The 12,495-nt window shown below is 44.8% G+C and overlaps 1 long non-coding RNA gene across 2 annotated transcripts; it reads left to right on the top strand.

Moving 5' to 3' along the window:
- The first annotated feature begins 1,331 nt into the window (after positions 1–1,331).
- On the top strand, positions 1,332–11,839 carry LOC116784445. 2 transcript variants are annotated; one of them, XR_004356076.1, is made up of 4 exons: positions 1,332–2,149; positions 2,257–2,327; positions 5,844–5,950; positions 11,175–11,839. It is a non-coding gene; the product is annotated as an uncharacterized LOC116784445 (long non-coding RNA). The 2 variants fall into 2 exon arrangements; XR_004356075.1 differs by having other exon boundaries at positions 1,332–2,327.
- Positions 11,840–12,495: the final 656 nt, after the last annotated feature.

The raw sequence follows: 12,495 nt of genomic DNA on the forward strand, positions 1-12,495 counted from the left end.
GAGCTGATCATTCCTGGCTGCTGCACTGGGTACGTGCCGATTCACTTGGCTACGAGGATGATGCGTTTTGCAGCACAGAGGAGGCTTGTGTCCGTGTAGTTGTAAGGAGAAATTGTGCCATCACACCCTTGAGACAGTAAACAAGTGTCAGATTGTGAAAAGGGCTGTACCAGTAACTCTTACCTGTGACATTTTTGGCAGGCCATCTCACCAACGCCCAGGGAAGGCTCTCAGACGGGTGATGCACTGTCTCCTTGCATTTTGCAGCCTTTCCTGGTGAAGGTAGGCTAGATATCCCTGGCTTGGCCTTTTAAAAGGACTTCTTCCTAGGATGGTGGGTCCCTGCAAGATGCAACAGAGCAGGTCAGGACAGAGTAGGACAGGAAATAGTAGGACACTGACATTCCCTCATGGGATCTTTTAGGACCTCAGAAGAAACCACAGCTAAAAACCAAACAGTCCTCAGTCACAGACTCGGAGAGGAGTTGCAGTGATTGTAAAACTGTGAAAGGTACCCCAGGAAACCCAGGACATTCACATGGAGTACATCCAGCAATACAGTAGTATAGATACTCAGATAAGTAAGGAGTGGGTTTGGACATTTCGAGTGCTAGACCTCATCCAATCAGCACTGGTGAAACCTCTGCACTAAACCTTTATTCAGCAGTGTTTCAGCCTCCCCTATTTTATTGTACCCTAGTTTGCATGTCCTGTACCCCATGGGCAGTCACCCTTGAAAGAAATTGAACCAGAAGTGTCCCTTGAATATTCCATGGCAAAAAAACCAGTTACATGCAGCAGTCACAGTGGCTGCTCCTATTCTTGTATCATGACCTCTTGTATCATGATGGAAAGAGAAAAGGGAGCCTGGAAGGAGTCCGGGCAACACTTTGGATACTTTGGGGAAAAATACTTGATTAGTATGTGTGACTCCAGTGTGAGTTCAGCTCTAAGAGCTGTCATCATTGCTAGCTGACCAGAAATGCCAGGCAGGCACAGGGAAGAAGCACATCATGTATTTCACCCCATATCTCTAGCAGGCAGGAGAAGCGTGTGGCTTTTTATACACTGTAGTAACCCAGGTGAGTTCAGGGAGCATTGCAGTGTGGAGGGCCACCCTTGCCCACTTTCCTTATTCCCTAATCCCCTTGTGTTAGCTACAGGGATTGCAGAGTACAGGCCAGGTTTGAGTTGCTCTGAATCAGTGTGGCGAGTCCTCATCTTCAGGTTTATGGAACTTGTTCCCAGCTGTTCTCCCTCAGGCTACTGCAGAAGGTCCTCGGCAGTAGTTTTCCATCCTGCAAGGATTTAAAACAATGCAGAGATTTCATCCAGGAAGTCTGTGCTGCAGGTGTCATCCTCAAGGACCATTATCGTCAATACCCTTGAGTTCTGGATAAGTTTTCCCCAAACTTAGCTTTGTTATTTTCTTAATAGTGAAGTACGGTGCAGAGCTCTCTCCCAAAAGCTCTGGAAGCTGCTGGTCCTGTCCGGAAAGGGGCTTGGGTGTGAGGTGTTCCTCACCAATGATTTTTACTGTGCAGCAGCTTTTACCCAGGTTCCAGCAGCATCACGGTGGCACCAGTGACAGAAGTGTAAAAGCACTTGGCCTCTTTCAATCTGGACACACATCAGTGAGGCACTTAGAGAGCTTCCTACAGTGAGGTCATTCCAACTGTCAGTCACTGCTCACCTGGACCAGATTTGATTGCTGATCCCAAGATGAAAGGTTTCATCCTGTCTTCTCCAGAGGCGGCTGCTCTTCCTGAAGAAGTATTTCAAGACCATTTCTACTGGATACAGGAAAAAGAAGCAAACACATCCCCAGGCTTTTACTTCCATGCTGGTATTGCATTGCTTCCTGTGACCCTCTCTTCTCCCAGCAATGCATGGCTTTAAGGTTGCACAGGCTGGGTGGAATATATTTTAGAGCGAGACTCAATTTAGCCATGATGTCAACTGCAGCCAACTATAAAAAGCTCAGTAATGCTCTTTGAAAGTGTTACAGCTGCTGCTCTACACAGTCCCTGGTGTATTACAAGTCCGCCCTACTTCATGTGCACACAACCAAAATAAAATACGATAGCAATCATTATATAGTTCAAGGAATTTGGGACAAAATCTCCCCAGAAACCAGGAGGAATTCAAGGTTAGACAAACTGGGTAATTTTACACAGTTTGTTAACATAAAGGTAATTTTATCTGGCTTTGCAACATAGCCTGACTTCTACCTCACACTTGACTACGTGTTATCAGTGATCCCTACACAGTGACAACCAAGCAGAAAACCTTATGGCAGTTCTGGATAAACTGACTTCTTGCATGGGGTAAGTCCAGAAATACATTATCCAACATATGAAACCTATTTTTTTCATTAAGTGGATGGAGCCACATTTATTTCAAAAAACACCAACCAGGCCAAAATTTCCCATAAAAGCAGGACTATTTAAGAAATTGTGATTTGTTAACCTAGAGTGAATAGAGAGAAGTGAATGACTCTGGAATTGTGCTGGCACTGGAGAGGGGTCTTGGCTTTCAGGGCTGCTAAGGACAGCCCTGAAATGGTAGATGCTCTAGTAAAGCCAATTCTTTTCCAAAATCTGAGCAATAAGCATTTAGGAGTTATCACTGCATTTCACTCTGCAGAATTCCTTCTCTTGAGGGCCTTGATACATTTTCCAGGGATGTGTCTCTGTTTTACTAGAACATGGGAAGACTGAGCGGCCTGCTCACAGTTATGCAAAAGCCAGCAAGTGGAAGAGCAGAAAGGGGAGCCTGGCTGTTTTGGTTCTGCTTTCCCCCTTCCCTTGAGTCACTGGCCTGCTGGATGGTGAGCTGACATTACCAGTGGTCCATCCAATTTCATTTTCTGCAACCACATGAGACAGCTCAAATGATAGGAGTCCAGGAAGCAACAGCTACATCAAAAAGACAGAGAATGTTTCAGAAAAAATTTCATGAGTGCTCAGTTTGCTGGAGTGGTTGCTTGAAATCCTGCTGGGCTGAGCCCTGGCTTGGTGGGGTGTAGCATGGGGACCAGACAGGCTGAGGGAGGACAACACCCTCCAGCCTCACAGAGCTGAATGGATCAGCCTGAGTTCCAGCTCGTTTCTACATCCTTGACAGGACTAAACCAGTGCGAAGCGGCCACAGTGTTGCCGGCAGGTTGATTTTGTGTGGTTTGTAGTTCAGATCGGGCCTTTGTAGTGTGGGTGAGGAACAACCTGTTCCAAGGGACGTGTAAACTTCTCTGACACGGGTTTGAAGCAGTCGTGAGCTCACCAGTCTGCGAGGAAATGGTTGGCTGCCAAACACGGCTGTTACCAAAGGTGACAGGACAGTCAGGCAATGTGAGGAACGATTTGGCGTCAGACAAAGTCGTTGGGGTGGAAATGCACACACCACAGGCCGGGCTTGGGTGTGTCTCTGAGCACTGGCTGCACCCAGCTCCCAAGCAGGAATATTTTATCCACGAGGAAATCAGAGGCACCCAGAAATGAAAGCAAGCGGCCTCTAGTGAGACGGGAAGCTTGGGAGGGAACCAGGGAGCAGCCCCAGTCCCCATCCTTCCCTGGCAGCTCTCTGGAAACCCCTCAGGCTCCCCTACTTTGCCAGGGCTCTCGGCTGTTTGCTGTGCTGTGGGCACAAGGAGCGTGAGCAGGATGAAGAGCTGACTGGGGAGATGGTTTCTTCTACGTACGGATACACATGCAAATACACACTGTATGGTTGTTTAAATAAAGTGACACTGAAGAAGGGTGACTTGTGTCAACACACAGAGACTAATTTACATGCTACAGTGTGTAGCAATATGCTGTCAGGTGAGAGCTGGCACAGTTTTTGCATCCAGCCATGTACACATAATGGTATCACAGGGAGAGCCGAGTTGCTGTGGAATTAAAGACTGTGGGTTTTTAATGGCACCTAGGAAACAGGATACTGGAAATCCTTGAACACTGAATAACTTCCCAGCCAGAGGCTTTACTGGTCCTCTAATAGTCTGCAGATTATTTGGGATTTTACTATACCCCTTGATAACTAAGAGCTCAGTTCTTTAGCTATTGAGCAGTCTCCATTTTAAGTAAGGACAGATGAGACTTTTTGCAAAGCTTTTGTCTACCTTTGTTTGAGGCTTTGAGACAACTGAGTGGCTTCTACACTTCCAGAATTGAGACTAGTAAATCATTGGCCATGATCCCATTTGTTCAAAAAAATAGCACTGCAATCCTAGATGGGTTACAAGATGAAGGTGTCTGTCTCATACAATAGCCATGGAAACCTCAGGCTCCTGGTGTTCTGATTCCCTGGCTATGATTTTCCACAGTGACCAAGTAATGTATTTAATCCTTTCACTACCTCTTTGCAGAGTCTCGGCTCTTTGAGGTGTCAGAAAGAATCATCAAACCAACTCCTTCAATGCATTAAAAGGGACGATCTTGTAATGTGCCACAGGGGAAAAAAAAAAAAAGACTTTCTTACAAAATAGATGTTTTCCCTCTAATATATTTTACCAGTAGAGGAAAACAAGGTTTTTCAAAAAATAAAATTAACCAAAAATTTGGATCTTTTTTAAATGAATGTGATGCTAAAGCAAACATCTTCCTTCTTTCACATGTGGCTAGAGAAATTTCCTTCTTCAGGTCTTCAAGACTTTTCAGCCCTCCTGAAGGATTTTTCTCCTGACTCATAGATGACAGTTAAAAGGATCAAAATGATTAAATATTTTGTGCATTAAATTACTTGCCTCTAAATAAGTGTTATTTTCATCAAACCAGTCATATTGGATACTCATTTTTGTGGGATTCAGAACGAGCCCCTTCCTAACATGACCACTAAAGCTGAGGGACTAGATCAGTCTCCTAAAGTGATTAACAGTGAGATAATTACTTTTTGCAGTAAAATGTAGTGAGGGCGCCAGAACGAACAGCCACTGACCTGCAAGTGACATTTCACACCACAGTGATAAGGTTCAACTGGCAAAGATTGCTACTGCCCTCTTTTTGAGTAGAGAGGATTAGCAAGAACCGGCTGTCTGTCATGGATAACAGGTTGCTGGGCACACTACTAGTGGTGCTTGGGACTCCATCTGGCAAGGAATTTCCTACCACAGGTTTTGATCTGCAAAGAAATGCCAGTTGCTGTTGTGAATATCAGAGCCTGTTCCCTAGCTGGAAAATATTATTGTTTGCTACTCAAGGATTACAATGATGAGCACTCTATGGAGGCCTGTAATATAAGCCACACACAAAAAGAGATATTCATGTATTTTTGATCCTAAGGGCTTGTCTATGCTAGAGATATGGTTTTTTGCTGTATCTCAGTGAGGTTAAAGACACACTCTTCCTGCCTATGTGTGTATAGCTACACCTAAATGAGGGCTTTTATCACCAAAAGACCCAGCTCTTAACTCACATAATTGCATTGGTAATGCTCCTTTAGTGGTGCCCAGCTTATACAGATTCTGCAGGCAAAAGGATGCCAGAGACTTGCTCCTTTCATCATGATAGTGTTTTATCTCAGGGGGCAGTGCTGATACTTTGAATGTTGTTAACCTCTGCTGTTTTAGGACTGGTGTGTAGGAGTGCATCACCACTGAAACAGGCATTCAGATACTTCTCTCCTGGGAATAGGGTTCAGGAAACTGGCTGGTGAGATCTAATCACCTTGGTTAAACTTTCCCTTCGAGAACTCTTGCCCTGTTTTTCCCACACATGCCAGCCATCCCATACCCCATTTAACAAGAGATACATGATGAGGTCCCCAGTGGATGACTTCATGACTGCTTTAAATTATATGTTAATATGTTGTTCTCCTCCTCATTCAAAGATTTCATTATCTTGCAGCAAAGCATGTGAAAGGAAGAGGATTCATGTTTCCCTGTCTAAGAAGAAAACATATAACCTCTTTAGCAGCAATTCCTCTCAATCATCAGCAAGACAGAGGCCAGAAGGTGTGTAAATAAACTACAGACAATTTAAGCCAAAGGGGCTGGGTGAGATTATGGATCTACTAAATGTGCCAGTCTTGAACTCTGGGTTGGTGAAAAGTGAGAGTTTGGCAGCTTAAGGAGATCTTGCCACCTTCTCCCTTTGCCATCTCCCTCATCTCACTCCTCTCCTTGCAGCCCTTCACCCTGACAATTGTACTGACTCAGTTTACAGGGCTGGGCAGTGAACCAGATCTGGGAATAAAGCCAGGAGAAAGAGAGTGAAAGAAGTATAAAAGGAAGGAGGCTGCATTTCACTACAAGCCAGTATTGCCACTGAAACCCCCTCCTACCAAAAGACAGCCTTCTACAGTGATGGAGAGAGGAGTCACAGTTTTGCCAAGAGGAGCATCTATAAGCCAAGAGGAGGCAGAGTTATTAGTGCAGTCCCTACACAGACTCAGCTTTGTGACTCTGCCTTGCAACAAAAGATCTTGCACTACTTTTGTAAAAAAGGATGTTACTGCTTATCTCCTGTGAGGACAGCCTGCTCACAGATAGAGAGAATGGAAAGTTCTGTCTCAGTAATTTGTTCTGCACTATCCATTAGGAAACTGGACCGAGGAGGTTTTAGCTCAAAGTTTCTGATTTTGTTCACCAGCCTCACCCTGGTAATTTGCTCTGATTTTATTATCCTTGATGAGAAATAAAAAGAAATTAAAGAAGAAAAAGATGTCAAAAGACTATTGCCAGTCAGGTGGGACCTGTGTGATTCTCAGCAGTTCCGCTGTGGAGTACATTTCAGTCTGTGGTTGTTGCCACTATGAGTAACTTCCAAAGTCCACAAAAGAATGGAAGTCAATAGATTTAGTCCCTCTATGCAGGACCTGCCTCTCCATTAGCAGTCCACAAATCAGAAGAGGTTGAAATTGCCTGCTGGAGTGCAATTCTACTCACACAGAATAAGGGAGATAAAAATACACTTCCTGTACTGAAAAGATGTTCTTTAGAGCAAAAGAACACAGGTAGGGAAGCAAACTATCTAGTTATCTGCCTATTGCAGGAACAGCAGGATGGCTGGATCGGTGTGGCTGCTCTTTAGGTTGCAGTTTGGTATTGCAGCTGAGGTATCTACAAGCTGGTCTGTGTTTCCTGTTTGTGTTGCTTTCCTTACATTGCATCTAGTGGCTGTGTGGCCACAGGGTGAATCTGTTCATCTGGCTGACAACAGCAGCAAAGTAACCATGCCATAAAAATGAGTAGTTTTCAGCCAGATCAGCCAGCTGAATCAACTCACCCTGAAGCCACTCCAACAGTAGATTTGGTGCAAGGGAAAGGGCAGGAAACGCAGCTGGGAGCAGTGGTGGAGTGCGACCACCGCTATTTGGCATTAGCTCACAGCTCCAACTGCAAGCTGCCCCCAAAGGGACAACCCATCCTCGCTTCCCTGCCCCTGGCAGCATGTTCTTGTTGCTGCCAGTGCTTTCCTGACCCTTCGGTGAACCAGGCCTGCTTTCCAAGCCAGCAGAGAACTAACCTAGGAAGCGAATAATTTTCTGTCTGCATGATAAGGTGAGAGGGATTGCTGAGAGGTCCGATGAGCTTAAGAGCTGGCAACCAGGATGTTGATGGGAGTGTGTGGTGTGGGGCTGGGAGCAGGCCAGAGCTGCAGCCATTTCTGAAACCTCATTCTTAATTTAACCCAAAGCAGGAGAAACAACCCCAAACAATAACATACAAAAGTGAGCCACAGCTGAGCAGATGGGAACCAGCTGCATGGTCTCCATTAAAGACTGCATCTGATAATTAGATGAAGAGGGACGGGTTTAATGCATGCTTTTGAAAGGTGTGTTATCCTTCTGTTTGCTGAATGGAAGGAGTGACACGGATAATGCCATGTATTGCACACATAGCCTTGCTCTTCCCAAGAGAGAGGCAGAAGGGGCAGTAGTTTTGCTAAGAAGTCTCCCTGCCTATCATTTCCTGTGCCACTGAACAGCTTGGAGTCTCAAAGGTAGGTACAGCTCATTTGAAAATAAAGCCAAAAGGAAAGGACACAAGAGGGAAGAAGCTGGTATGTAGCACAGGGCTGAGGAGGACATGTCTGGAGCATCAGAGGTCAGGGGCAGGCATGTGTCATTCCTGTCCCCTTTGGGGACATGTGCTAGTTGGGGTCAGACCCTGACACTGAGGTATCTTTCTGGATAAAACGCTTTCTGGAGGTGTTTTAAAAGACCATCCGTATGTGCTCTAAATTTACATGGATAGAAATCATTCATCTGGCTGTTGGTTCAGTTTTCTCTGGGCAGATAGCCAAAAATGCAATTGCTAATTGCATCAATTTCCCTGTTCTCTCTTCTGTAAAATCACTTTATTAAGGGGAGCTGGTTAAATTCAGGAAGTGCTCAAATTTCCTGCCGTATCTTGTTTGGCAAAGACTTATTGATAAAAGTGCTGTAGTACTTCTCCCAGCTCATGTGCCTGTGGAAGGCGTGACTGTTTACACAGTTACACTGCAGCAGATGCAATCATATCAGCCTAAGATAATTAAATGGTATCACTTCATTTATTAGACTGAACTGTTCTTTTACGGTCACCTGTAGCTGGTATAACTGTGTCCGTGCTATGGGATGTTTGCTGTCTGTCAAAATGAGAATATTTAGTGAAGATGGACTTTAGCATGTGTATGTTTCCTCAGGAGTCACTCTAGCAGTCTGTCAATAAATGCCATTCCAGCAGTATTTGCTGACATAGCTGAAAATGTATTGCCAGATCCTACATCCCATTGACTGTTATTCTACACCTCACATAGTAAATTAGAGAAATCAGTGTGAACGTCACCATAAATAACTACATAAATGCAAGGCAGCAGCGCAGTGAACAGTATTGGCTTCAAAGCAGAGACAACTATTATCCACCTGCTGTAGAGAGGCCCCAGAAGGAACCACAAGTCATTTCCAAACTTGCAGCTCTACTGCCGTCTTTCAGAGCTGTCCAACAGGATGTGCAGCACATGGCACTGTTTGCTTCTGTGTGCCAGGCAACAGCAGACCATGCTTGAAAGGAGACCTCCTGAAGGAACAAGAAAATGGAATTGCAGTTATTTTCAGGCATTGACACAAACTGCATAGAGGTTTTCACTCAGAAATTGCATGCAGGTTTCTACTTGGAAAATTACCTTTCTCCATTTTTTCCCCTTCTCTCTCAGGTTTTCAGTTTTCATAAATACATCTCTCTTATGAGGGGAGACTGTGGGAGCTGGGCCTGTTTAGTCTGGATAAGAGAAGATTGAGAGGGGACCTCATTCATGCATACAAATATCTCAAAGATGGGTGCCAAGAGGTTGGTACCACTCTTTTTGGTGGTGTTCAGCAACAGGTGGAGGAGCAATGGTCATAAACTAAAACACAAGAAGTTCCACCTCAACATGAGGAAGGACCTCTTTACATTGAGGATGGCAGGGCACTGGGACAGGCTGCCCAGGGAGGTTGTGGAGTATCCCTCTCTGGAGACATTCAAAACCCACCTGGACATGTTCCTGTGTCACCTCCTGTAGGTGCCCCTGACTTGGGAGGGGTGTGGGACTGGATGATCTCCAGAGGTCCCTTCCAACCCTAATTATTCTGCTATTTTGTGATTAGTTCCTAGAAAAACTGAAACTATTCAGTTCAGAGGAAACGGTGGTGGAGGTCTTGCAGAATTGGATTTAAAGTGCTCTCTTGCTTCACTGAAAAGCAGGAACATAAAATCTTGAGTTAGCTTATTTTCCTCCACAGACATAAGACATTTGCATAAACAAGTAGTAATGAAAAAGGACATACAAATGACTTAGAGAATTTTCTTTCTGTGACTCCTGTTGTGCCTTTGTTGTTCCAGACCCAATAGGTCCAAACCCAATTTCCTGTGCACACATGAATGGTTGGTGTGTGATCCTTGAGTTTAACATGTCCTGAACATCTATAAAGTTACTGAGAATATCTGCTGTCTGTCACACGTACATTAGGGTCACCACGAGCTCTTAAACTTAAGGCAAACCAACAAGCAGACACAAAAAAAACAGCTGAGTGGAAGATGAGGTTGAGTGGTCACCAAAATGGGCAACACTGGCAGATGATAATGATGATTCTATGATTCACTGTAAGTCCTGGGACAAAGATATTTTCCGGCATGCTTCCAAAAAAAAAAAAATTAATTTCTATAAAATGACTGTGATCAAGAGAACTACAAGGGGAAAACAAAAATATTTACATATACTCTTAGTCTAGATTTTATCAGACATAAGCACAAACCAAATTTGTTTTCCTTTGTGTTGCTAGCAGAGCCTGGAATCCACTACACTGTAACAGTGTCTCCCTGGGTGGTTTTACAGTGTCAGATCAGCTCCTAACCAAACAGCTTGTATCTGTCCTGTAAGGCAGACAGACAAAGAGGAAGCCTGTAATTAAAGTAAAAGAACTTGAACACTTTCTTCCTTCTGGTCTTGGTCTGTTCAGTGAGTACAACTCTCATGAATAGAAGATGAAGACAATAAAAAGAGAAACGGAACTGTCATGTTCTGGAAAAAGGTCAATTCTGTTAATACTCACAAATGCTATTCAATTGCCAAATGCTGGAGAATTTAATTCATCCATTAACCTGGTCATGTTCCCAGAGGTACACGTAGCCTTTCTTTCCAGACACTCCAGTCCTTCCCATCTATGGGAGCTTTGGGCTGGTACAATAGCACTAGGGCTGGAAGTGATGTTCACACCCAGTTTATTTAACACAGCCATTCCTGAGAAGCTGATAACAATATTTCCACAGTGAGTGATTTGCATTTCTGAGCCCATGGCACAGTGCCAGACCTGGCTGCTCGGAGATGTTCATTTGAGACAATCAAATGTTTAGCAGCCGTTGCTGTAGCAAACACCACATTAGGCCACATCTTTCAAATTGGGGCTCCTTCCTCTGTTAGACACCACTGTGTAAGTGGAACTCTTCCAAAGGACAGCCAAAGCCACAGGAAGCACACAGGTTTCTCCCAGGGGTGTCTGGGAGGAAGGGCTGGTGGTCTGGTACCTGCAAGAAGTAGGTTCCTCACTCTTGCACCAGGAAGAGTGGAAGAGCTGTTTGTTTACATGAGGCTAATGCCCTATGAATGTTTTAATGCTTCATTGTATAATTGCAGTGAGTAGCTTGGTATTTTTAACTGTCAAAACATTCAGCATCTTGAATTAAATAGTTAATTTATTCTCTATAAACTTTCTAGGTCTACATTTCTTGCTGGAGGGCACTGTTGCTGGACTAGACTGCCTCTCTGGGACTTGTATTTCCTCCGTGTTTCCCTTCCCATGCAGAACCCGCTGTTCCAAGAAACAAGTGAATAATTTACTGGCTGAACTGAGCATATTCATCTTATCTGTGAATTAAGCTAAGGGTTTTCTCAAATACATAAATTATTGGGAATTTGTCATAATCATTTGGGAAATACGTCTTCATTTACAGGATTGATGAGCAATTCACTAAAGGCGTTGGAAGTCATTCTGGCTGCCTGGCAGGGAACAGCCAGGACCAGCTGCTCCTTGAGGGCCAGGGAGCCAAGGGGGCTGGGAGTACAAGATGAGGTGAGGACCTGGGGGCCTGTGGCCATAGTTCAGGTGAGGGCCAAGGACAAGAGCTTCAGCTGAAGGAGTTCCCAAGGGCCAGGGAGCCAGCGTTGGTTCTGGCAGTGGCCTCCCGACCAAGCTGCCTGGGAGTGCTCCCCATGGCAGGTCCTGAGCCCTGGCAGCCAGACCTCCAGCAGTACGGAGGACGTGCTCAGGGCCCCACGGCTGCCTGGATACGTGGCTTTGGATAAATCTTCATTTTATGCCAGATGAGCCAGGATTCTACGCTGTAACACAGATAACTATCTCTGAAAATGCAGAATTTTCTTCTGGAAAAATATTTAATAATTTTTTATTAAATTATCACTGACCAGAACTTCCTGACGCCTCTCAAAATTTGAATTTCCATTTTTTTCTAATGTATAATCTCACAGCTAATCCCCTTTCTACACCTGATCAGGCACTCACCTTGTTGCACATCACAGCATTTACTGACACCACAGTGTAACAGCAAGTTTCCGTATTTGTAAATCCAACTTGGAAGCACCATGAAACAGAGGAACGTCAATGTAACATGTCCATTCCACACTCTCCAGAGCAGCTGTGCTATGGGGAAGGCAGGCTGAGAGCCACTGAGGGCAGCTCTGTGCTGCTTGGTGGCTCCCTGACTGGAGGCAAAGCAAAGACATCTTGCTTACACTCTCCAGCTGGGATCCTTCCAAGAGTTTATGCTGCCCTTCATGAAGGAACCTGCTCCACTGCTGCCAGCTCACATGCCTCTTGCACAGTATAGCAAAGCTGGCACAAGAAGAGAGGCATAGTCTCACATTTGCTAAGCATACCAAACATTTGCTGCAGGAGACAGCCTGTCAGGATATAAATCAGTTTTCTGTAATTATTCCCCAAACCAGCTTTTCAGCATCCTGGATTTAGCTTGACCTCCAAACACCTAAAATAAGGGCTGCCTGGTTTCAGACCAGTCTC

Source organism: Chiroxiphia lanceolata, chromosome 3 (genome assembly GCF_009829145.1).
Source record: "Chiroxiphia lanceolata isolate bChiLan1 chromosome 3, bChiLan1.pri, whole genome shotgun sequence".
In the NCBI taxonomy this organism is placed as follows: domain Eukaryota; kingdom Metazoa; phylum Chordata; class Aves; order Passeriformes; family Pipridae; genus Chiroxiphia; species Chiroxiphia lanceolata.